The sequence below is a fragment of the Macrotis lagotis genome, chromosome X (genome assembly GCF_037893015.1).
Source record: "Macrotis lagotis isolate mMagLag1 chromosome X, bilby.v1.9.chrom.fasta, whole genome shotgun sequence".
NCBI classification, from domain to species: domain Eukaryota; kingdom Metazoa; phylum Chordata; class Mammalia; order Peramelemorphia; family Peramelidae; genus Macrotis; species Macrotis lagotis.
The window spans coordinates 593,140,524-593,167,102 of NC_133666.1; the positions used below are offsets into that span (position 1 = coordinate 593,140,524).

General features: G+C 34.6%; 1 long non-coding RNA gene across 1 annotated transcript in view; it reads left to right on the plus strand.

Moving 5' to 3' along the window:
- LOC141503299 (uncharacterized) overlaps nucleotides 1-24,766 on the plus strand; it is a 182,375-nt gene extending 157,609 nt beyond the window's left edge. Inside the window, exon 4 of the long non-coding RNA XR_012472807.1 lies at nucleotides 24,709-24,766. This is a non-coding gene — a long non-coding RNA (uncharacterized LOC141503299). The remainder of the gene's footprint in view (nucleotides 1-24,708) is intronic.
- Nucleotides 24,767-26,579: the final 1,813 nt, after the last annotated feature.

Below are 26,579 nucleotides of genomic sequence, written 5' to 3' on the forward strand. Positions count from 1 at the left end.
AGTTGTTTGATTTGAATTTTTTAAGATGAGCTGCACAAAATACTTTATAATCTAGCTCTAAACTAATGGAAACCCATTTGCAAACCTAAAAGCTCTAAATAAATGTCAGTTTTTGTTATTGACAGTATTCTTAGATTATTGTTGTCACTTTTCCAGATACTTCTCATAACTCTTCTTCATGCATGTACATTTCAGCTTTACTAGACCATTGCCTGCTTTCAAAGCTTGGCCTATCTTCTGCCTACATGGTATTTCACAGACTGATCCCTAAAATCACTCTCCCTCATTTCTTTCCGTACTAGGAGGTTGCTTCTTTCCCTCTGCCACGTAGAATCTTTGAATTTTTTCAAGGATTTTAGGTGCCACATTCTACATAAGATTTTCTCAATTTTCTGGGTTTTCTTTGACTTGGGAGGTCTGGAACTTGGCTATATTCTTGGGGGTTGGTTGTTTTTGGATCTCTTTCCAGGGGAGATTGGTGGATTCTCTCACTTTCTATTTTTACCCTCTGCTTCTAGGATATCAGGGCAATTTTTTCTGTAGAAATTCTTTAAAAATAAAGTCAAGACTCTTTTCCTGATCATGACCTTTAAGGTAGCCCAAAAATTTTTAAATTATCTTTTTAGATATGTTTTCCCAGATCAGTTATTTTTTCAATGAGATATTTCACATTTTTTTCTAGTTTTTCATTCTTTTGGTATTGAACTATAGTATCTTGATTTGTCACAGTCATCGGCTTCCTTTAGCTCCATTCTACATCTAGAGGATTTGTTTTCCTTGGAGAGCTTTCTTAGTTCCTTTTCCATCCATTCTGCTTTTTTAAAACATTCTTCTCTTCAATAACTTTTTGAACTTTTTTATCCATTTGACCTATGCTGGTTTTTAACATGTTCTTTTCTTTAACATTTTTTGGAGCTCCTTGACCAATTGCTGACTTCATTTTTATGTTTTTCCTGCATCTCTCTCATTTCTTTTCTCAATTTTTTCTTATATCTCCCTTACTTGATTTTCCCAATCTTTTTGAGCTCTAACATAGCCTGAGTCCAACTTTTATATTTCTTGGAGTCTTTAGATGCAGAAGCCTGGACTTCCTCATCTTCAGATTGAGTATTTTGCTCCTTCATTGGACCAAAATAATTGTGGTCAGGTTCCTTTTTTCCTATTTACTCAGCCTGTGCCTCATTTTGGGGTACTTCCTGAGCTTTTGAGTGTTTTGGGGACATCCCTGCAAAGACCTTGGTATGTGAGGCTCTGACTGTTCTTCTGGTCTGTTGAATGACCCATAGTGTACCCCTCTCCCATGGGGCTGTGGGACTGGGTCCCTGCTCTTTGGGGGGCCCAGACTGCAATCAGGGTCTGAATGTGGTCAAAGACCCAGAGCCCTGTCCCAGGGACAGAGGACATTCTTTGGCAGTCTCCCTCCACTCCCTTCCCTTAAATGGGCTGGGCACTCAGGGTGCAACTGCAAGGCAGCTCCTGCTGGGCAGCTCCATGGACTTGTTTCTATTTCCTGGGATCTGGGCTGCACTGAGGGCCACAGGGGGCCACACTGGCCTGGGTGTGCTCACTCTGACAGAGGTCTCCCTGCTGATCTTCCAAGTTGTGCTTAGTGCTCCATGGGATGCAGGTCAGGAAACTGCTTCTTCTGCTAGGAGCTGGAACTCCCAGGTACCCTGGCGCTGTTTCTGGGAGACTGAAGTTCCTTTGCTCCAGTGCTGCCACGCCTCCAACCCTGTGGAACAGAGCCTTCCCACTATTTTCCAGATTACATTGGGCTGGAGAATTGCCTGACTGGAACTTTCTGTGGGTTCTATCTCTTGAAAATTTAGTTGGAGTCATAATTTTATTTTGGAGAGAGTACCTAGAAGAAAATGTTCTCTTTCTTCCATTTTGCTCCCCAACATTCTGACTTTTCATGTTTTTCCACCTCTCAAGTTTTCTTGCATTTGCGCATTTGTTATATTCTAAGATAACAGGAGAGAAGGGAAAGAGTAATGACTTTGGAGGATCTGCATTCAAATGCTACCTCTTTCTCTAGTGCTTATTGATTATGCAACTTCAGACAAGTCACTGGATCTTAGTTTTCTCAAAAATTAACCTGAAAACTCTTCTAATTCTAGATATATGATCTTTCAATACTTTTCGTCTTTTAATATTGCTATTACTATGTATGATACTCACCTGGTTCTATTCACTTTGCTTTGCATGAACTGATGGGTACTCCTCAATTTCAAAGTTTTTGCTGTCTGTGCAAATAGATTCTTTCTCCCCTTTTATAAAATTCCTTGGGATATAGACCTAGAAGTAGTATTGCTGAATCAAAAAGTGTGCACAGTTTTATAACCCTTTGGGCATAGTCCAAAATTGCTTTTCAGGATGATTGGATCAGTTCACAACTTCACCATCAGTGCATTAATGTCCCAATTTTCCCATAACCTCTCCAACCTTTGTCATTAATCTTCTCTGTTATATTAGATAAGCTAATAGTTGTGACAGTACTACAGAGTGGTTTTTATGTATATTTATTTAATCAATTTTGATTTAGATCATTTAAAATATAAGTATATCTGAAATCTGAAAACTGCCAGTTTGACCATTTATTAAATGGGGATAATTGATATTATTTACATTCTTATGAATTTGACTAAATTCTCTATATAGCTGAAAAAGCCTGTATCAGAGATATGATGTAAATTCTTTTCCAGCTTTCTGCTATCCTTCTGATCTCAGTGGCATTGGTCTTGATTGTATGTAATTTTTTAATCCAATATAACCAAAATGATACATTTTGCTTTTACAACACTCTCCATATCTTGTTTTGTCATAAATTCTTCCTTTCTCCATATATCTGACAAGTAAATTCTTTCTTGCTATCCTAATTTTATTATGCTATCACCTTTTATGCCCAAATAATGTCCCCATTTTGAACCTTATCATGGTATATAGTAAAATAAATATGCATTTTAAGAGATAAAATATGTATTTTATCTTGCTTGTTAATGTAAATCCACTCAACTCTTGTGTGTCCATATGAAGAGAGGGAAACAAGTATATTCAATTTCAAATAGTTTATTGTTAATAACATTTTATGATTTACAGAGCACTCACTCAAAAAAAAGCATGTCAAGCAGGCCTTAGGGGTATCATGATTTCTACAGCAAGTAATTTGTTACTGGAGACCAGGTCAATTGGCTTTGGTCCCATATTCTTTCTACTATATCAAGTGGTGTATCTCATAAATAGTCATAATTCAGAAGTCATTTATATTTAATTTTGGACTAAATGGTATGATGTTGCCCAGAACCACTATTCTTATTGACAAGGTTATTGAGGCCTTTCCTGAGGGAAAGGGAATAATCTCAGAAGACCCATTCAGGCAAGCAGGCAACAACAGCTAAGATTAAGGTCGGCATTATCATCAAATCTTTCATGCCTAGTGTCTCATTGTCTCATTTGATTCTCACAGCAAACCTGTGAAACAGGTATGGAGAGTAATAATATCCCTATTTTTTAGATGAGGTAATTGGGGAAATAACCTGCAGATTGTTAGTATAGACATAGAAAATGTACCCAGGGAAAAACACAGTACACACCTTTCTGATTCTTTTTCCTGGATTGGAGAAAACCTTGAAAAACAAAAAGATGCATATGGGAGTGAAGAAACCTTTAGAACTCAGGTGGTGATGTTTTGCTATCAAGAAGGCCCTATCTTATGACTTCTCTAATTCTCTTGTAATCATTTACTCAGTTGGGGCAGAATACAGGGATAGTTTAAAGAAAACTTAAATAAATCTTATTGCTTCTCACATCTTAAGCACATTGGCTAATTGCAACTTCCACTGATGTGCCTTTGTTGAACTCATTATGTTTTGATTAGTTTAATATTAAATGTTTGTGGTTGCTAAGTCTGAACCTGATGAGGAAAGAGGAAAAAAACATAAAAATATGATTGAGGAAAGAAAGGGAAGTCAGGATGGTATGTAAGATATGTACAAATTTTGCTCACTGTGAATTTCTATGTGTGTGTGTGTGTGTGTGTGTGTGTGTGTGTGTATACTCTACTTATATAGTTTTACATAGCACATTCTCAGTTTAAGCAATAAGAATTTTTTTTCTGGCATTCTCCTTTATTTGGGAAACAGACTGCTTGAATAAAATAAATGAAAACCATCTAGATTTTTCTCTCATAAATAATTACTTGCCTAAGAACTGTGGGGAATTAACATTTTCTTGTGAGACTGGTGATATTTTCTTCTGAGATTGGAGATAATGGTTATATCACACTTTAATGCTAGCAAAGGTTTTTTTCTGACTATAATCCTGAGGGGGTAGACAGTGAGTTATTAACATTTTTGGAATGAGGAACCTAAGTCTCAGAGAGATAGTTACTTGCCAATGGTCACACAGGAAATAAGTTTCAGAGCTGGTTCCTGAATATAGGATATTCTAGTACTAAGTTTCCTGGTACTTTTCCCAATACAGAAAAATGCCTCGTCATGACTAATTATATTTTTGAATGATACTGAATTGTTGTAGAATAATTCAAATCAGATGAAATGACAGACTCACTGGGTCCCAGGAACATCAGAATTTATCTAATATAATCAATGCCTATGGAAGATTTTTGTTTATAGCATCTCTAATTACCGGTTGTTCAACTTTAGCTTGAAGACCTTGAATGAGAGGGAAACCAGTTTTCTCAATGAATTTAAGTTATTTGATTCAATTCTACTCAATCAATTTTTCAAAGACCCTACTATATGTAAGACATCATGCTAGGTGCTATAGTGTAAAATGATCTAGTATCTTCCTTTATGGGGGGATCTACTACAATCTAGTGGGGAGAGAAAGCAAACAAGTAACTATAATAGGAGCTAAGAAATGATTCAGCTTAAGTATCCTTTGAGATTCAGATAGAGGTTATCAATTTTATTGTGAAGGATCAAGAGAAATCTTCTTGGAGGAGCTAGACTTTGTACACTTGACCTCATCCAAACAGGAAATGCTGCCTGATGTTTTCAGTTGTCCATTTCATAGGAAAATAGTTCTCAAAGGAAAACAGATTTAGACATGTGACTATCAGGCTGTTAAAAGTGAAACTGAACTTACTTTCCTGTCATTGCTGAGAAAGACTAGAGAAAGTATAGTATAATATAATGAACCTGGCATAAGACAGATCAGGGTTTAAATCTAACCTTGGACACCTACTAGTTTGGCAAGTACTACTATATGGAAAGTAATTTAATTTGGGGAGGTGGGTTTCATTTTCCATGTCTGATAAAGGAGCTGAGGAACACTAGTGAAGATTTAGAACTCTGTATCCATGAACTTATGACTGAGCCAACATCCTTGAGTCAGACCATGTCTTGATGCAGAGATGTGATCTGGTGATAGAAGTACTGAATCTAGACCCTGTGTCATATGACTTATGTTACCTAGACCTAAAGTAAAGTAAGGAAACTAAACTAGATTATTTCTTAGGTCCCTTGAGCTCCAAGTTATATAAGGCTATCTTATTCAATCCTATAATCCTTCACTTCTGTGCTGTGTTGCACTGAAGGGTCTGGGAAGGAAATGGGACATGATGTCCTGGGCTTGCACTACATTGAGCTGAACAGTAACATTTTTCTTGGCCAAAGGGTTCCTGTTGATGAAGTCTATTTCACAACATTGTTTTTTGATTTTGGGTGGGATACGACTTGTCCTGAGGAGGGTGAAGGGCCCAGCTCATCTTTCTGAGAACTCAGAGTCTCTGCTGTTACAGCATGTGGCAATTCTGCATCCTAATTCTACATTCATTCTGGAAAAAGAAAAAAAAAACCCTTTCCTGAATTTTTAAGAGTTGACTGAAAGAACACCAATATGGCAACATCTGATTGGAACTTGGTATTTGCTAATCTTAATGATTTTTTAACCATACTTACTCCCTGGATGATTGTGGTCACATATTGGTCACACCCCAGTGTTCAGGCAAAAAAAATGATCATTCAATGAACAAAGTTTAAAATTTGTTTTCCAGCTTTCTTGTTTTCTGCCTCTCACTAATTTCTTTGCCTCTTCTGATATTTTACTTCTTTTTTGGTTTGTCTTTTCCTATTTTTCCCCTTTCTCTTTCTTCTGTCCATAAGAAGACTTGGCAGAACTTACAGTAAGGAAAATCAAGGGTAACCAGTCTTTAAAAAAAAGACATTAGACTATTTATATGACTTCAGAGGGACCTTTGACTTCCTCTGTGTCAAGAACTTTATCCATCAAAGCAGAATACAACTTGTGTTTGTCAGAACATATAAATTCCAGGTGTTTGCCTGAAGCAACTAGAGGTGACAAGATTTACATAAGATTACATAACTGGTACCATAAACAGGATTTGAACCCAGGTTTTCCTGATTCCAAACTAGTGTGGAGATCACCTATGCATGAATGAAGAGACATTTACTTACTAATGATGTAGAGATACAAACTGAAGCAAAAGGCAGACCCTGTCCTGAATGAACCTGCATTTTCTCATAGAGGAAAACAATTGTATCAAATTGTTAAGTTATATTTCTCTTTTATTGAACCTGAATATCCTTCCCTCCAACATCTTTCCACTATTCATAATTCCTTCCTCATTAGGAAGGCAATCTGAGTCATCTCTTTAAATTTCAATTCAACAAAAGTTATTTCATGAAATCCCAGTCACAGTTATAGAAGTGATATCCTTTCTTACAACCTTCTTATTTTTCTTATGAGAAAATGGAGAATCAGAGATGTCAAATGCCTTACTTGGTCAATGTAGCATAGATAGCAATGATCAAAACTTAAGATTTGAATCTAGGTACTATCAGAAGTTGAGCAGTCAATATGCACTGTGCATATCTTGCTCTTGAGGAGCAAAAATCAAAGTGTAGGAAATATATGCATATGTACAGACATGCATATATACACACATCACACATACACACACACACACACACACATATATATATATATATATATATATATATCTTTATACACATATATGATATGTACAGGAAACACTTAATGAAAGATAAAGAGAAGAAGGAACTGTCAGATGAGTGATAGACCTTTGCTGATGGTGATATTTTTGTTGAGTCTTGGAGGAAGTAAGAATTCCATTAGGTGCATGAAGGACGTATTTCAAATGTAGAAGACTTGTAATATTAAGGCATGGATTCAAGAGGAGAAGTATCATGAGTAAGGAAGAGGAAAGTGGTCAGTATGACTGGACCACAGAGACCATGAAAAGGAATAATGTGTTAAAGGACTGGAAAGATAAGGAAAAGGCCCAGGTTATAAACATTTGAAACTTGAGAGCAGTTTATATTTTATGAGATATGTAACATAGAGCTCCTAGAATTTATTGAATTATGACATTTATGGTGACATTTTTGTTGTTATTGTTTCATCATTTCAGTTTTGTCCAACTCATTGACCCCATTTGGGACTGTCTTGGCAAGAATGTTAGAGTGGTTTGCCATTTCTAGTGACATAGATCTGGAGACAGAAATGACCTTAAAGACCATCTAATTTAATCTGGTTAGACCTATGCTTTAGAAAAATTACTCTGGAACCTCTTTGAAGGATAGATTGGACTGAGAAGAGGTCTGAAGAAGGGAGAGAAATTAGGAAGCTATTGTAAAAACCAGGTCAGATATATAGAAAAAGTGACTGACCTTATGTAAGAGATACTTTGGAGAAAGAAAAGATAAGATTTAGTGATCGATTAAATATCTGAGGGAATGAAAGTAAGGAATTGAGTTGCAAATCTTTATGGCAAGGAAGATGTTGGTGTCTGAAAGAGTAATAGGGAAGTTGAGAAGAAGAATTACTTCTAGGATAAAAAATAATAAATATTGTTTTAGACATCTTGACTTTGAGATGTCTAGTGGATGCTTAGTCTGAGTTGTCTAATAATTTCTGATGCAGGACTGGAGCTCTATAGAGAAAAAATTTGTTCATGTTGTCTTCCCTGGTTCTCTCATTTGGGAGGGAGTCATTGCCAGTTAAATTCTCTGACAGGGAAAGTTGACATAAGAAACTAATTTTATTTGTAACTGAGATAAACAGTAGGGGAGAGAGGAGAAAGAATAGAGTTGAAGAGGAAAGTAGGGAGAGGAAGTGAATGAGCCTCTTCTCCTATGGTTAAAATGGAATTAAGAGCATTTGATTTGATGGAAGTGACTCATATTGTAATTAGATGTTTTAGGAATGGGAAAACCAAACTCTGGTGAGGCACTTAAAGATTTACTCTTTCAATTTGCACATATTCAATGTGGGTCTACCATAAGTATGTAAGCCCTTGGTATGGTAGAGGGTATGGTCAGGAAGAATAAATACATAACTTCTGCCCTCACAGAGCTTACATTTGGTAGGTGGCTGGTAAGGATAAATTTTAGTAGGCTGAATTCTGAATAAACCTTTTGATAATTAGACACATTCATAACTGCACTGAGTCATTTGGCAAGAGCTGAGAAAGAACCCAAATGACCAGCTGAGGTTATGTACTATATAGTTTTTATTTTTGCTTTTTATAAGCATTGACGAGTAATTGTAGGAGTCACTAGAAGGGTTGCGTGCAAACTATTCTTAATGGGAAGCCTAGTTCCAATTTATTATAAACAGTATAAAGAGGATGGGTGATGTCATGGAAAAGCAATGAATGTGAGAATAATTTTTAAGTTGGAGATTTAGATTGAAAAGTTCTTAGCATATATGTAAGCTAGTTTTAGATGAAGAAAGACTATACTAAAAGAGAAGAAAAAGGAAAAGGAAAAAAGGAAGAAAAACAGAAAAATTCATCCAATTATTTTGTGAATTTCAGAAATGCAAACATTAAAACCAGATCACGTCACTAGAAGCCAATAGCACTTAGGTACTGAATCTTTGGTAAGAGATGATACAGGTTACAGGATAACAGGACCTTTTTGAGGTCATCTAGTCTAATCTTCCCTCTCCCTTATGTATTTATTTATTTATTTTACCAAAGAAGAAACTGAGCTTCAGTGAGGTTAAGAGTTTCTATAACCAGATAGTAACAGAGTTAGGATGAAAACCTTGTTCTTAGGGTAATGCTCTTTGCTCTAAATTTCATCTGCCTCTTTTATAGCATGAATGTCCATTGGAGGATTTCACATAGTATTTCAATGTGACTACGTCATCAGTTAATTTCTCCTATGACAGTGAGACCCAGCAGTATGAGAGGTCTGGGTATTTGTGGGGACTGAGTGAGTTCAAATGTCCAAAGAGAGAGAGAAATGTCACAGGAAAGGAAAGAGGACAAGTGGTGCACTGACAGTTTCCCACTCTTCCTAGAGTATCTGTCCATCAAACTTTTTGAGGTCTAATCTCTAGTTCTGGATTTGTGTCCTAGAACATGATTGCTATCTTGAGATGTCATAGGGCTGACATTAACAGTTGATTGATATGATATGATTGATTGAATGATGTGAGTGTTTCATCTATCACTATAGGACGTTGTCTACATTTTTGAACCTTAATTTTAACATCTCTAAAATGGAATGTGCTAATCCAAATGATTTCTAAGATCTTTTCCTACTTTAAACCCTATTAGTTCTAATGCTCAAATTCTACTATTGGGCTTCAAACTTATGTACTTCTGAAAGAACAGTTTCATTGGAAGAAGAAATATTTTTAGCTATCTGTAGACAATTTCTCATTATGAAGGAAAAGTGAGTATAAGTTTTGATAAAAGAATAAGCTTTTATTAAATGTTCTTAAATGACTATGTTTTAGGCAGTGTGCTAAGTAAGCACCTTACAAATATGTCATTTGATTCTACAACCTTGTGAGTTTGGTGTAATTTTTATCCTCAATTTACAGTTTAGGAAAGTGAGGAAAATAGTGCTTAAGTGCCTTGATCAGGATCACATGGTTAGGAAGTGTCTGAGGCTGCATTTGAACTTGAGTCTTTACAACTTCAGGGTCATTGGTCTAGCACTGTACCACCTATCTTCCAGGGTAACATAAATACCAGAAGCCCCTTTGAACAAGAGGACTATTTCATTTGTGTCTTTGTATCTTTAGTACCAAACATAATGCCTGGTGCATACTCAACATTTAATACAGGCTGGTCATTTGATTAATGATAATACTATTTTATAGCTATTTTAATGTAATATCTCATCTCATTTGATCTACACAATAGACTGGTTTTATAGATGAGAAAACTGATTTGATTAACTCCCAGTAAGGTCAAAGAGATTAAATGCAAGAGTTTGCATTTGAACCCAAGTCTTTTAGTTTTGAGCTCAGGATACTTTTTAAAAATCACAGTTAAGGGGTGGCTAGGTTGTGCAGTGGTTAGAGCAGTGGCCTTGGAGTCAGGCGTACTTGAGTTCAAATCCTGCCTCAGACACTTAATAATTACCTAGCTGTGTGGCCTTGGGCAAGCCACTTAACCCCACTGCTTTGCAAAAACTAAAAAAAGAAACTAAAAAAAATCACAGTTAAAAATTAGAGAGTACTTTGAACAGAGAGAGAGTTTGAGAATAAAGGGTCAATGATGTTTGCAAAGGTACAAAATGGAAGACTGGCACTAGAAAGAGATTTGGCCAATTTCACTATTTTAGCTAGAGTTTTACTTTGATATTCAATCATGTTTCACTCTAGATGTTGCTTCAGACTGAGAGGAGATAGTAAATATATGTATGATGGATAGAGTCTGAGTGGTTTAAGGGTCCAAGAAATTGATAAAATTTATCATTTTTGTCTTTTCTGATTCAGATTCTTCTTACTCAGCACTTTGCAGAAATGGGGGTATGATATTTAAGTTCTTGCTAATCCCACATTGTCAAAAATGAGACTACTAGCAGCAGTTTTATCATTCTGAAATACAAATTCAGGTTTTTGCTGATTATCAATTTGACTGCAAGAGGTCAAAGTCTGGGACTATTGATCCAAGTGCAAGAGATAATCCAGAAGGACTTTGTGATTATATTATTAACCAAAATGACACTCGTTGGAACTTGAGGTTCCTTTCTGCAACAGTGATGTTATCCTTTGTGAGCATTGCATTGCCACTGATCTTATCCCTAAGAGCAACCTAAATAATTGTGATGCTAACAATATGGCATTGCAAACAAATTAAATACTCATTGGATTATGATCATTGAGCTGAAAAAGATATGGCCATTATTGGTCTACTCTCTTTGGAAAGGGAGATAAGGATGGAGGGGGAGGAGAAAGAAGAGGATAAACAGGAGATAGAAAAAGGAGAAAGAGAAGGAGGAAGGAAAAGGAGAGCAAAAGAGGAATTGGGAGAAGAAGAGAAGATGATGTTGATAAGGGGTAAAGGATGAGAAGAGAGAAAGGAAAAATGGAAAAGAAAGAATAGGAAATAGAGATGATGCATTACAGGGAAAATGAGGAGGAAAAGAAGGAAGGAGGCACCTTGATGCTCCCTATTCTGAAGAGAGTAGGTATGACAATCCAAATAAGTTTTAACAATGTATTTAACAGGCCCATTGTTTGTTTTAATCAAACTGCCATATCATAATTTTAAGAGCTGGGGGGAAATGACTGATTATATTGTGGCATACTGCCTTCCCATTGGGCACTAATTTTTCCCTTTTGTTTATGTCTATATAACAAAGTGAGGAGGAGAACTGGCAATTTGTTAGATTAATGGAGACATCCAATCACAATATTAAGACAATTTAGTTTTCAGATAAATTGATTCATTCATGGGGGGAGGGGAGGTAGATTGGGGCAAGGATTTAATTACTTTATGGTAGCCATAAGATGAAACACAGTATATGCTGCAAGGTCACCCCTTCCCTTAGTCTTAATTTGTATCTAGACAGCATCTGAAAAAGACAGATGTCAAAAGTATTCTTGTCCAATTTTAGACTGCTGATATATGAGTATTTTGTATATATAACTTTTTAACAGGAAAATCGATTTTCTCATCATCAAGACTAGTCATTCTACATGAATTCATATCCATTATATTTCTAATATTATCTATTCAAACTTTCTGTCTCCTTCATTACTGCCTCATAAACCTACTCATATCATTCCCATCCTCTAAAAACAAATATAAACTTTATAGCATCTGATTATCCCTACCAGCTATTATTCTATATTGTTCTCCTCCCTTTCTTAGACAAAATTAGGAAAAAAGTCATCCAGACAAGGTGCCTCCATTTTTTGTCCTCTTTTATAAGACTTCTACAATCTGATTTTCAAGCTCACAATTCATATGAAACCATTCTCTCTAAAGTTACATTTGGTTTCTTAATTCTAATCACTTTTAATTTTTAAAAATCTATTTCCTTCTACTGGATGCTCTAGCCTCTCTGGCTTTCTTTGAAAAAATCTTTTTTGTTTCTATCTGCATAACATATTTTTTCCTAGCTTTTTTAGCTGCATACCCAATTCATCTATCTCTTTCTGTTTATTCATATAGGCATTTACAGATATAAAGTTTCCCTCAAAATTGCCTTGGCTGCATCTCATAAATTTTGGCATGATGTCTCATCACTGTCATGTTCTTGGATATAATTATTGATTATTTCTAATATTTTCTCTTTGATCCACCCATTATTTAAGATATACATACCATTCTTGTATAATACTACTTTTATTACTCAGATAGTATCATCTCAAGTTCAGGTCCTTATTTGTTTTGCTAGAATAATAGTCTTCTAATTGGTCTCCTTGTCTCTTTTCTTTCTTTAATCAATTCTTCACATAGCTACCAAAGTGATTTTCCTGAAGAAAAGGTCTACACTTGTCATCCCCAACTTTAATAAACCAGATGAACCTCCTTTATAATACATAAGTATGTAATATATGTAAAAATAATACATTTACATGCATAAGTATGTAATATAGGTAAAAAAAATAATGAGCTGGTTGCTTGTTCATTTTCTAGGCTTTTATTTTATTCCCCTCTATACATTCTATGATTCAACTACACTGGTTTGCTGTTCCTCCTATAGAATAGATCATCTCCAGTCTCTGTGCTTTTGTATAAGCTACTTTTCATGCCTAGAATGCTCTCATTCATTTCTTTCAAGTCTCAATTCAAATCCCATGTTCTATAGGAGATCTTTCTCAGCTACCAACTTTACAACTTTGCAATATCTAAATACTTTCCTGACAAACCATGTTTAACAATATAAGAAATAATTGTTACCTATTGTTCCCCTCTTCTGGAATTCAAAGAAAAAACATGAATTTTCTCAACTTTTTAGAGGATTGAAGCTTGGTAATTATGAAAGGATCTTATTTATATCTATCTATATCTATTTGTAAATATATATGTATGTATATATCCACATACACACAAACATGTACAATTCACATACATTTTAGGGGATTAAATTGGAGGATTAAATATTTAATGTGTCCCAGGAAATGGCTCAGGTACAAAATACACTCATTCATTCATTTATTAAATAAACATTTATTAAGTATTTACTATGGGTCACCAATTCCCCTAAGGCTTACATTTATAATCTCCTGAACCTTGAAAGATCCCTGGGGTTGAGTATGAACCTCAATTTTTAATGAAAGATCAAGTTATATTTTCCCCTATCTAAGGCAGAAAAATGCATTTATCCATTATTTTCAACTATAAAAATTTAAATGGATAATAAGAGTTTAAGAATATACATCACTTAAGCATAAAACCACTTTTCAAGAAATACACATTTTCTAGTCCTTTATTTGTATATCTGACTGCTTTATGTTATGTAGGAAGGAGGTACAATATTTCATTCAAGTTACTAATTGCTCCATCTTTCTCTGAAATAGATGGACTAGTTATTAATTTTAATGTTCAAAGTCATTCCCTTTTCATATGAGTTGTGTACTAGCCTTACTAATGGCCACTCCTAGAATCAAGAAGACTTAGTTTCAAGCCCTGACTTTGAGACATCCTAACATTTTAAACTATAGGTAGGTTACTTAAACTTCCAAGCAGCTCTCAGGCTGTAAGTTATAGTGAATGTGTTGCTTATCTACATTGCTAGAGGTATTTTCCATACTAGGAAATATCATCGCACAGATAACTTTTACAAGTCTGACTTTCCCTTCCCTACTCTTGCCAAAAAAGAAAAATAGATGATTTGGGTGTTATATTTCACTGATGTCATAACTCTTCTAACCTCTAATATAAGAGGATTTTGAGCTAAAAACAACCTTAAAAATTATCCCAGTCAAACCTTTATTTTACAGATTCAAATCTTTCTGATATTTGCTAAATAATCACAAGTAAGGCAGTTAATTGCCCTGGTCCCCAGTTTTCTCATTTGTATAAAACAGAATAATGATATCTGTATTACCTACCTCAGTAGATTCTGTAAGACTCAAAATAAATGGTATATGTAAAGTACTTTATAAATCTGTAATCTCTTTATCATTGTTATTTATTATTTTACTAGATAATAAGTTTGGTGATAGAAAGTCAGCTTTGAAGTCAGAAAGACCCAGTTTTGAGTTCTGCTTGTGATGAATTATGGTGATTAATCTCTGGAATCTCCAGAGCAATAATCACCCAGTGCTTCTTGGGAGCTCTGCAAGTCTATAAATTGCAAATCAGTTGAGTTTGTTTCTGGATGGAGATTCCATTACCAAGAGTCTTCAATCCATGTCAAATCATGTGTCCAAGTCCAAATTACTATTGCTACAACAGGTGAGAAAACTTGGGCTCAGTGAGTTGAAGAGTTACAAAAATATTAGGTATTTGAATCAGGATTCCAGCTCAGGACTTTAGACTCCATATCAATTATATACCCCAATTCATCTTGAATTGAGAAATAAATCTCAAATTGGATATAACAATATTATTAATTATGTAGTTATGATGTACTCTGTGTTAGAGATGCCAGAATGATTTTCTCAGGGTCAAACTGTAAGTTGATGGCAGGACTTAAGTCCAGAATTCATTTCTGTGAGCATCTAGTCTGTTGTCCAGTTGACTGTGGGCCTTTTTCCATTCCACAGGCTCCTATTGGACTGAGTGAAGTGAAGAGGGGGCCAGGGAAGGGACACAGCTAATCTTCCTTTTACTAGCTGCAGTTCTTTTTGGAAATTTAAGATGTTTTCACCAACCCTCATTGGCTCATGAAAAGAAACTATGTCCCTTCTCTGTCTCTGGGCCATGAGAAAACTGGTCATAGGGATCCATGGCTAGAGACAACCAATAAAAGATTCCATGCTTAGTGTCTGCTTATTATTGCTAGGGCAAAGCAAAGCACAGAAGAGATTTTGTCTGACTTGTCCTCCATCTCAATAGCTCTCTCTTTCTCTGTAGCTCACACAGACTGGTGACCTTGCTCTCACATACTTTGTGGTTTTCTCCTGTGAAAAGGTAGTATTAAACTCCAGCCATGGTCATAAAGTTGGACTTCATCAAGGAAGAGGTGGTTTGAATACTTCTTTCAAAGAAATTTGGAATAGGGGCACTTACTATTCTCTTATCTTGACTAGTAGGTTGTTCTGGAATGGAATGGCAAATGATTCCATTGTGTAGACCTCCCACGATGGGTAATTATGATTTGTAGTTTCATAGAATATTAGTGCAGCAGGATAATTAAGTTCAATGAAGCCAATATCCTAATTTACAGATAGGGAAACTGAGGATCAGAAACAGAAGTTCACAGTTCCACAATGACGTAGGGATAGAGGAAGGACTGGTTAAAAGTTAGACTTTCTGATTTTTAATCCAGTACCTATTCCTCCATCCAATTCTATCATTATTTGGTTTCTAATTTATTTTAGTCTAAAGATAGTTCACTAAGGATTCACTGTAATAATCCAAATATAAATAACATCTTTCTCCCCAAATTAGAAAACAAGATTGGTTTTAATAATGCATGTACACAAATGAATATTTGTTTATATATTTATATATATATATATTTATATATGTAGCTATACAATGCATGCATGTATGCTATATATAATATTTTGTTTGTATCTTACATACATATCATATATATTTATATACATATGACTACTTTTATCACCAATATGTATAGTATGTAACTAATAGCTATGTAAGTGTGCATATACACCCATACTCACATATATGTATGCATATTATATATATATATGTAAATATATGCATGTGCATATACATTGCATCTTAAAAAGAGAATTGATTCAAGAGTCATGAGTACTTGGGTGCAAGGAATATGACATATTTTACTAAATGACCAGAGAGGGTTACTTAATTGCCTTATCTCCTAGATAATTTTCCAAAATAATAAAAATTAGAAATCAGTTACTAGTAAGTACCAGAACATGGTGTTTTTTTTCAATAGGTACTTCATATCCTGATACAATCACTGGTATGGATTTATGTGCATGTATGTGTGTATGTGTGTGTGTGTGTGTGTGTGTGTGTGTGTCTATAATGTACATGCAACTATCCTTCCAAAATCATTCTTTTTTTTACTGATGTATTTATTCCATAAAGTTTAAGGCATAGAAGAAGTCATCAAAGACTAATTATTGTATAAAATTGGTCATATAAGAGTAATAGATATCTTATGGAAAGTGCAAGTGTTCTGTTGGTACCTAGGCAATGTAAAAATATCTAAAGGAAGGTCTCTCCATATGCCAGGCGAACCCTCTTTGTGAGATATGGGGCATCTTTAGATAAGATCAACAGTAGATAAAGTCATGAATGGATTGAAATCTGCTCCACTGAAGGGAATGCTTACATAGATGATGTTGCAAATGTAACAAAGTCTGAACTATATTTAGCCCAATATCATCATTAATCTGAGCGTTAGAAGGAACCTCAAGAGATCATTTGTCTGGCACTCAATTTTCAGGATTAATATATCACTTTTCCTCATGATGCAACAAAGTCCCTGAAAGCTAAAAGACTGGCACTTAACCTTACTGTCACATAAATGATAAGTGGTGGAAGAGGATAGAATAAAAATGCTAACTTACTATATATTAATACAGTGTTCTTTCTTATACATTGTGTTAATTCTCTTTTGTGAACAAGTCAAGTCAATAAGAATTTATTAACTGTCAACTATATGTTAAACCCTGAGCTCCCCACTGAGGATGCAAACAAAGTCAAAACAGTCTCTGACTTCTAAGAACTGGCAATCTAATGGCAGAGACATACAAAAAATGTACCATCAACATATACAGAGAATGAATTGTAGATAATCCCAGAGGGATTGTTGACACATCAACATGGCAGCAAGGTCTTCGGGGATCTAATTTATATGTTTAGCAATGAATCAGATAAAATTATTGATGGAATAGTTATCAAATTTGCATAGGAAACAAAGTTGGAGAGGATAGCTAACATATTGTATGTCCCAGTCATTGTGACAGGCTAGAATTTTGAGTTAAATCACCTAAGATTGTTTGCTAGATTCGAAGTCTTACATTTGGGCACAAAATCCTTATCATCTCATGATATTTCACTAATTTGTCTCTTTATTTGTTGGAAGTATCCAGTATGATGCAAGCTATTTTTTAAAGTCAGGATCTATCTTATTTTTTTTCTTTGTATTCCCAATATTTAGCATTCTATCACATAGTACCTTCTTAATAAAGACCTGTTGAATTGAACTGAATCATTGCTATGATTCCTTTAATATGTTTTTTTTTGAAGTGTAGAGGTGACCTTCAACTACCCAGTTTAAATTCCTTCTTAGATACTGTCTAATCTTAGGGAAGTCATTTAACTTCTCTCAATTTAAATTTTTCCATGTTCAAAAAAGACCCTATCTTACTTATCTGTTATAAAGATTAAATTAGATAATATTAGTAAGAAAATTTCTTGAGAATTGTAAGAGGTTATATAAATGTTAGCAATTCTCTCTCTCTCTCTCTCTCTCTCTCTCTCTCTCTCTCTCTCTCTCTCTCTCTCTCTCTCTCTCTCCCCCTCTCTCCATTTCAACACAATAATGATCATGTCATTCGCTTGGGTTCTTAAAACCCATCACAATCTTTCTCTAACCCATTTGTAAATGATGTATTCTTCCAGTACCAAATTAGAACCTTGAAAAATCATTGTGCCTTGAACAGAAAGGTAGTTTGATGCAGTGGATAGAAGAGTGATCTTAGAGCTGGAAATATTTGAGTTAATATTCTGCTTTTGTTGTATACTGAAATTTGACCCTAGTCAAGAAGTTTTATTTCTTGGTCTTCTAGGTAAAACTCTAAGATTATAAATTTCAGAAAAGGTTCTAACATGCATTGATAGAGGAAGTTCCCTCATGGAAGTGTTCCATGTACTAATGGAATTTCAGGTTCAGTTCCTCTCCACAGGATCAGGAATATAGTAAGTGATTAATAAATGCTTGGTGAATTGAATTAAATAGGGAATGGAGAAATAAACATGCATGCATATACATGTACAATATGTATATATATATATATATATATATATATATCAATAGGAGGAATGTGTGCCTATGTGTGTACACATATAGTTGTTGAGTTATTTTGGTTTTACCCAACTCTTCACGACCCATTTGGGTTTTTTGTTTTGTTTTGGAAAAGATATTGGAATGGTTTGCCATTTCTGTTTCCAGCTCATTTTACATATGAAGAACTGAGACAAACATCAGAGTGAATTGCTCAGTGTCACACAACTAGTAAGTATCTGAGGCTGGATGTGAAAGCAGATTCTTCTTTATTCCAGGGCTAGAACTATCTTCTGTGTTAAGAAAATCCCATACTATATTTCAAGGACTGTGCTAAACACTTTACAAATATGATATCATTTGATCTTCAAAACAATCCTGAGAGAGAAGAGCTGCAGTTATCTCCATTTTACAATTAAGAAAACCAAGGTAAACAGAGTTAATGACGCACCCAGGGTCACATAGCTAATAAACATTTGAGGTTGGATTTGAATTGACATCTTCCTGATACTAGGTCTAACATTCTCTCTATAATGCTGCCTAACTGCCCCTAATTAAAGAGTATTGAATTTGAAATCTTTTTTAATTACATTTTTTTCAAATTGTCAAGAACATATTTTATCTTTTTTCTCACCTTTCCCTGGAAATTAATGGTGATTATTCTAAGTGTCAATGGAAGGGAAAATTAAAAGTCCATGTAAGTCAGTGATTAAAACAAATAAATAATGTCTTATACAGCATGCATTTATTCAAATGCTTCTCTTTGCAAATGATGGTACTGTGATAAAGACATGAAGCCAAGAAATAGTAAAAGATTTCCTCAGTAGACTATAACATCACATAAAAGATAAATCCAAGCATCTGCAGTGGTGCAAAAAATCCAGATGATTAAAATGCATGCAAGACATATTATAACATGTAGTTGGTCATGCATTCCACTGAATTCATCTATCAGTATTCATGTCTTGGATGCTCAATGACCTAGGTAAAAAAATTGAAGAGAAGGAAAGGAGAAGGCTGAACTCCCTTTGGGAAATGAATCTTTCCATGATTCTAAACTTCCCTCTGTCTCCAAAGCCCATCACATTAGTTTCAGAGTTCTACATAGTTGTGAGTCAGAGAGTACCATGCTTTTGTAAGGATCAAAATTAAAAGTAAAAAGACAATGTACAGATGCATGACAGATGTAATTAGGCTTAAGCATATTTCAAACTATGACTTGCATGCCAGTTAGGCTGTAAGGGACATATAAACCCAGAAAATGAGGTAATGAGAATAAGAGACAATGAAGAGTGGTTTGAATAATAATAGTTAGCAGTTATATAGGGTCTGCTCTATTCCAGATGCTGTGCTTTAAAAATACTCTTTCATTTGATCCTCACAACAACCCTGGTGAGTAGATACCATTCTTATCTACATTTGCCAGTTAGGGAAATTGAGGAATGCAGAAGTTAAGGGACTTGTCTCTGCTCTAATGTAAATCTTGACCATTGTTATTTCTATGTCTTGTTATATTTCCTCCTTGAATGAATTTAATAGCATTTTTTCATTTATTGTCTGCCAAGCATTATGCAAAAACTATAAATAGAAATAGAAAAAGACAAAGAAAATAAAAAAGCTACTCTTAAGTAACTCATACTTTAATTAGGAGAGTCAAAACATAGAAGAGGGTTCAGATTCAAGGTGGGTGAAAAAGGCAGAGTTTCTAAGGTTATATAACATTGTCTGCCTCACAAGGTGGGTATTCTAGAGGGGACAGTTCCACTATCATTAGGATTCCAGGTTTCTCTTAACTCTTTGCTCACTTATGCCCTTATGTATGAGAGCTATTGGAAATGGCCTCAGGCCTAGTAAATAAAATGACTAATTAATAATGCTGATATCAGTGACCATTTCTGTTCTGTGACTCTGGGACATCTGTCATTCTTAAATTGTTCACACCTGTTGTTACTATTTACATGGTCCTTCCTTTGATGCTCCAAGAACAAAACAAGATTGGTTGCCAGGATAGGGAGCTGAGATGTGCCATTCACTGGCTCTTGTGTCAACAGAACAGAATGCTCTGTAGCACTTTAGTCTATGGAACCCATAGAGGCTCTGAGTGCAGAGCCTGCTAAGAGGCATCTGCTCCATTCAAAGGAAATAGCCTTCACTTAGCTGTGCAGTGAAAACAGTATGAATGTGGCCTTCCACATTTTATGAGTGACTATAACCTTTGGATATGTCACCTCAAATGTGTCAGTTTTGATTTCTTTATTTTATGTATTGTACAATGGGAAAAAAAAGTTGGATTTCATGTCAGAAGATCGAGTTCAAATCTTATCCCTAACATACCCTATGAGTATAACCTGGGGAATATATTTTAACCATGTTTGCTCATCTGCAAAATTAGAATATTCTCCTGGGTGATCTTAAAGTTCTTTCTAGATTCTGTGATTCTATGGTAACCGTCCTTCTAAATTCCATCATTTTATATTTACTGTAAGAGCTGAGGAATACATATTCCTGATTTAAAGCAAAGGGCACTGCCCTAAGTCAGAAGACCTGGATTCTAGTTATGTTTTGATATAAATTTGTTACATGACTTTGTGACCTTTGTACTCACAGTCTTGTTTACTATTGTGATCCTGAGAAAGAATACTACATATTAGTCAAAGGACCTGTGTTCAGATATGGCTGTATTAATTATTACTATTAATTATTACTAATTATTACTAATAATAATTAATTACTATTAATTATTACTAATATTATTGATCACCCTCTATGAGTTTCACTTTCTTCAACTATGAAATCAGTTAACCTGGAGTCTATACTCTTACTAGATTAACAACTAAAGTCTCTTTTAGATCCAATATTCTGAAAGTCCATGACACTAAATCAAATATCTTTTTATTCAGTTGATAATTAATACATCAATTATTCAAAATATATTTATATTGTGTTTATCACCTGTACAACATCAGCACATGAGGACATGTAGTTCTTACATCTTAACTTTACCTTGCTTTTGACATGAGAAAATAAAAAGATCTGAGACTAACAGTTAAGAGATTTGACTTCTTGCTCTGACTTTTCTCTTACTAGTTAGGTGACTTTAAACCATTATAATCTCAGTGACTAAGGTTTACATCTATATTTTTAATCTCCATCTCTACCTCTGCTTTTTCCTCTTTATCTCTTTGTCCTCCCCTCCCTTCCCCTCAAATTTACCCTTAGATATTTTACTAGCTGTGTGACTCTAGGAAAGTCACTTAACCCTATTTGACTCAATTTCCTTGTCTATAAATTGAACTGGAATAGGAAATAACAAATCACTACAGTATCTTTGCCAAGAAAACCCCAAATGGGGAGCTAAGAACCCGACATGAGTAAATGAATAAACAAAAACAATTATAAAAATTAATTGACTAACTGATCAACTGCTACTGGACTTGTTTCATGAGACCTGGATTAAAATCTTAGTTCTTCATGATGGGCAAAAAGCATTTGGCCTCTCTGAGTCTATTTCCCTGCTTATAAAATGAATAGATAAATTTTGTATTCCATATTTCCTAGTGTTGTGAGGAAAATCTTGTGTAAAATTTAAATAATATATGAACAATTACTTCATTTTATCCTATCTCTCCCATTAAATTGAACATATCTTTAAAGGGTGTTGCTGTTGGTCTTTTCCCTTTCACAACTTCCAAGTTCTCTAACAAACTTTTAATACTCAGTGGGTGCTTTGAAAATGTTGCTGATGGAACAGTTTTTCACTTTAGCATTAAAATAGGGAGAATAAAGGCACTGCCTTTGAAACCAAGTCCAAATGAGGCATCTGTTAACTGGAACTGCCAAGGGGACATATTTTGCCTACAAGCTGAAGTATTAATGAGCAGTCTAGAATTGAGGAGGGGCAGAACGCCTTAATATATATGAGGCCAAGCTGAGTAATGACTGCAGTCTAAATTCTTTCCATGAGACAACAGAGAGTGAAATGCATTGGAAGGTAGCTTAAGTAAATACATACACAAATGGTGCTCTATGTGTTTCTCCATATATGTGTTTGAGGAAGCACCCCCCCACACACATAGAGTATATCATCTTACAACTAGAGATTCCCAAATGATTTACTCCTTATATTTAAGAAATGCTATTCTCTGAGTTGTAGTTCAAGTCTTTGAAATGAAAATGTGCGATGCATACTCATGACTAATATCAGATTTATCTCTCAATTATGATTAGAAATAATACCTTATTTGATATAATACTTAATGATAAAAGGAAACATGGCATCATGAATAGATACTTAGATTTGTAGTCAGAAAAATCTGGGTTCAAGTCCACTCTCTGACTTTAGGGAAGTTACTTAATATTTTGGTGTCCTAGGCAAACATGTAAAACTGTTTTATGGAAAGTTGGTCATGGGCATCACTGGAGGATGTTTCAACAACATCATTGCCCTATCTGATGAAATCAAAAGTCCAGATCAAAAAATTATAGTATATAATGATTCTAGTCCATTGCATAATTGTAGGAAGGAAGGGAGGCTGTATTCCCAAAGGCTATACCATGTTTGAAAAGTTCTGAAAGTTGAAATAGCAATAGATACATCAATCTTTTATAAATATAATTTTAAAGTCAGATCTTACTAAGAAAGGCACTGTTATAGGTGCTGAAGTTATAAAACCAAAGATGAAACAATTTCTTTCTTTGAGGGATTTACATTTTCTTTCTGGTTTCAAATAGACTAGCAACTTGATGATAATTTATGACCAAGGAAATCAATGAATACTTTTTAAAAGCTAGTTAATCAAGAAATTAAGAAAAACTGCCCTCATATTCTAGAACCAGAGAGTAAAATTGAAATAGGAAGAATTCACATCACCTCTTGAAAGAGATACCAAAATGGAAACTCCCAGAAATATTATAAATATAAATTCCAGAGCTTCCATGTCAATGAGAAAATTTTGCAAGCAGCCCAAAAGAAACATTTCAAATATTGTGGAATCACAGTCTAGATAACTCAAGATTCCGTTGTTTCCAAATTAGTTGATCAGAGGCCTTGGAATGTGATATTGTGGTGCGTAAAAGAGACAGAATTACAACCAATAATCACCTGCTCAGAAAGACTAAGTATAATCCTTTAGGGGAAAAGATGATATACAGATATAAAGATGATGGTGTAAAGAACTTTCAAGCATTCTTGATGAAAGGACCAGAATCAAACAGCAGATTTGACTCTCAAATACAAGACACAAGAGAAGCATAAAAGGTAAACAGGAAAGAAATATAATAAGGGATTCTATAAGGCCAAACTGTTTACATTCCTACATGGGAAGGTGACAACTAAATTTGGGAAGTTAGAAGTAGTATGCATAGACAGAAGTACAGATATGAGTTGACTTGGATAGGATGACAGATTTAAAAAAAATGAAATTAAGGGATAAGAGAGGGGAAATGTAGGAAAATTGAGAACCTAATGCATTGTTGTTGAAGTCATGAACTCAACCAATCATTCTGGAGAGCAATTTGGACCTACACCCATAGGGCTATGAAACCATACATACTCTTTTACCCAGCAATACCATCTCTAAGTCTGAATTTCAAAGAGATTCATTTTTAATGGGCCTATATTTGTAAAAATATGGGAAGCAGTTTTGTTTGGGGTTGTGGTGACAAAGCCTTGAAAACTGAGGAGATAAACATCAATTGAGAAATGGCTGAATAAATGATATACATGTTTGTGATGGAATGCTATTGTGCTAAAAGAAATAATGAGCAAGATACTTCTTCAGAAAAATCTGAAATTATATAAACTAGTGCAAAGTGTAGTAAGTCAAAGAAGAGAAATATTGCACATAGAAATAGTAATACTGCTCAATGATCAAGTATGAAAGATTTAGTTATTGTCACTAATAGAATGATCCAAGACAATTTTGAAGGACTCATGATGAAGAATGCCAAATGCCTAAATGAAATGCTAAATGAAAGAACTGATAGTTGAATGCATACAGAAGTATATTATTTTTCGCTTTTTCTTTTTTAACTCTGCCTTTTCTATATGAATAACATGGAAATATATTTTGCCTAACTGAACATGTATATCAAATATACTATATCAAACTATATCACATTGCTTGCCCTCTCAATGAGGAAGTATGTGTGAAGGGAGAAAATTGAGAACTTGAAATTTTAAAAAAGAAATTTTAAAATTGTTTATACACATAATTGGAAAAATAAAATAATTAAAGAAAAAATATAAATTAAAATCTTAGATATTAGTCATATAAAATCTTAGCCATTATATCAGAACTCACTCCCATCTTCTCCTTTTCTTTTTTCATTACAGTATGAGAAGAGTCTCTTATGAACTACTGCATGAACTGCTGCATTCATTACTTAATATGTATCCTCACCTCTAAATTTTTTTTCTCCTCTGAGCCACTTTTCATGGAACCACTAGATGAATTTAATGTATGTACAGATATGACCACATTACTCCACTTCTCAACAATTTTTAGTGATGTCTTATTGCTTATGGAATAAATTTCAAACTGAACCTGCCATTTAAAGTCCTCTTTAATTGTAATCTCCCTAGCCTGATTTTTCAGGACTTTTATCCTGCCTAAAAATGTGTATTGCAGCTTTACATTTTCAAATCTGTCTAAGCACATACAATAGTCCAGTCAAACTGAACTGTCTACATCTCCCCTACATGATATTTCCAACCTAACATTCCTCTACCATAGCTGTTCCTTAGGCAAGAAATGTCCTCTCCTTCCTTCACCTCTATAATTTTTCCACATCTCAAAGCCGACATTAAATATCAGTCAACAGTCAGTCCATAAATACTTGCTATGTATCCAACATTCTATTAAGTGCTAGGGATAGAAAAAGAAACAAAAAATAATTCCTTCCCTCAACAATCTCACCTATTAAGATTTCTCTTATGTATAGAGTCTGACACAAAAAAGTCCTTAACAAATATATATCTTTGCACTCTCTAACAAGCTTTTTTCATTAAACATCACATTCTCCAGTGTCTGAAACATGATTTACTTTCATCTTTGCCTTAAAAAATCTCTAGTTTTTCAAAGGTCAACTCACAATCTACTTCTTCAGGAAGAGAATCTTAATTCACTCAATTCCTGGTATATATTCCCCTTCAAAAATACCGTTCTCTACTTTGTAGATAGTTTGTATAATGCTAGTCTCAACTCTCCTTCCAATATCATTATTATGGAGACTTGGTAAGCCAAGATATTTCTCTTCCAAGTTAGTCAGGCAGACGCTACTCTGGTATCTCCTAGTTATATGTTTTATTTTGTTGTTGCTGCTCTTGTTTAGCTGTGGTTGATGCTGCTGTTGATGATGATGAAAATTATGATGAGGAGGAGGATGAGAAAGATTAGTTTAAAAAGACTTCTGAAAAAAGACTAGGGGAGATATATATTGCCAGATATGTCCATATATGTGTGTGTGTGTATGTGTGTGTGTGTGTGTGTGTGTGTCTGTGTGTGTGTGTGAAAGAGAGAGAGAGAGAGAGAGAGAGAGAGAGAGAGAGAGAGAGAGAGAGAGAGAGAGAAAGAGAGAAAGAGAGCTTGCCTGAAAATAAAAGGCAGTGACAGTGATGCTAGAATGAGAGACTGGTAGGATCTCAAGAGAGTGTTCCTTGAGCTTGCTTTACAAGAAGATCAGGAACTTGGTGGACAGGCTGATTGGATGCAAAGAAAAGAAATCAGGTCAAGATGAGAGAGGATGATTAGGGAAACAGACTGTCTCTGCTGTCCATCTCCATCGACTTTGCCCAGAATCAGGCAACATTAATGCTTAACTGCCCTATATTCATTTTCTTCTTTCCCCTCTCTTTCTATTTTTATGATTAAGAGGAGAAAAGAGAAAAGAGGATTTTTGTTTTTGACAATGTGACTCCAAGAAAGCAGCATCTGAGTAAATTGTTTTTCAGATTGCACATTTTTATTCTTTATTCTTTTCAAAGTTATTACAAAAAACACTTAGTGATCATCAACCTGAGCTTCTTTATTTTTTGCAATATGTTCTGTTCATTTTTGTCCCTCAGGGCTGGCCAAAATTAAGGAGAGGGTGAGAGACTATACAATTTATTGTCAATACATTAAAGATTATTTGAATTGTAGACGTTCCATTTATGAATCTTGGGGGAGAAGACAAAGAGTGAACTGAGAAAAACCAGATGCTACG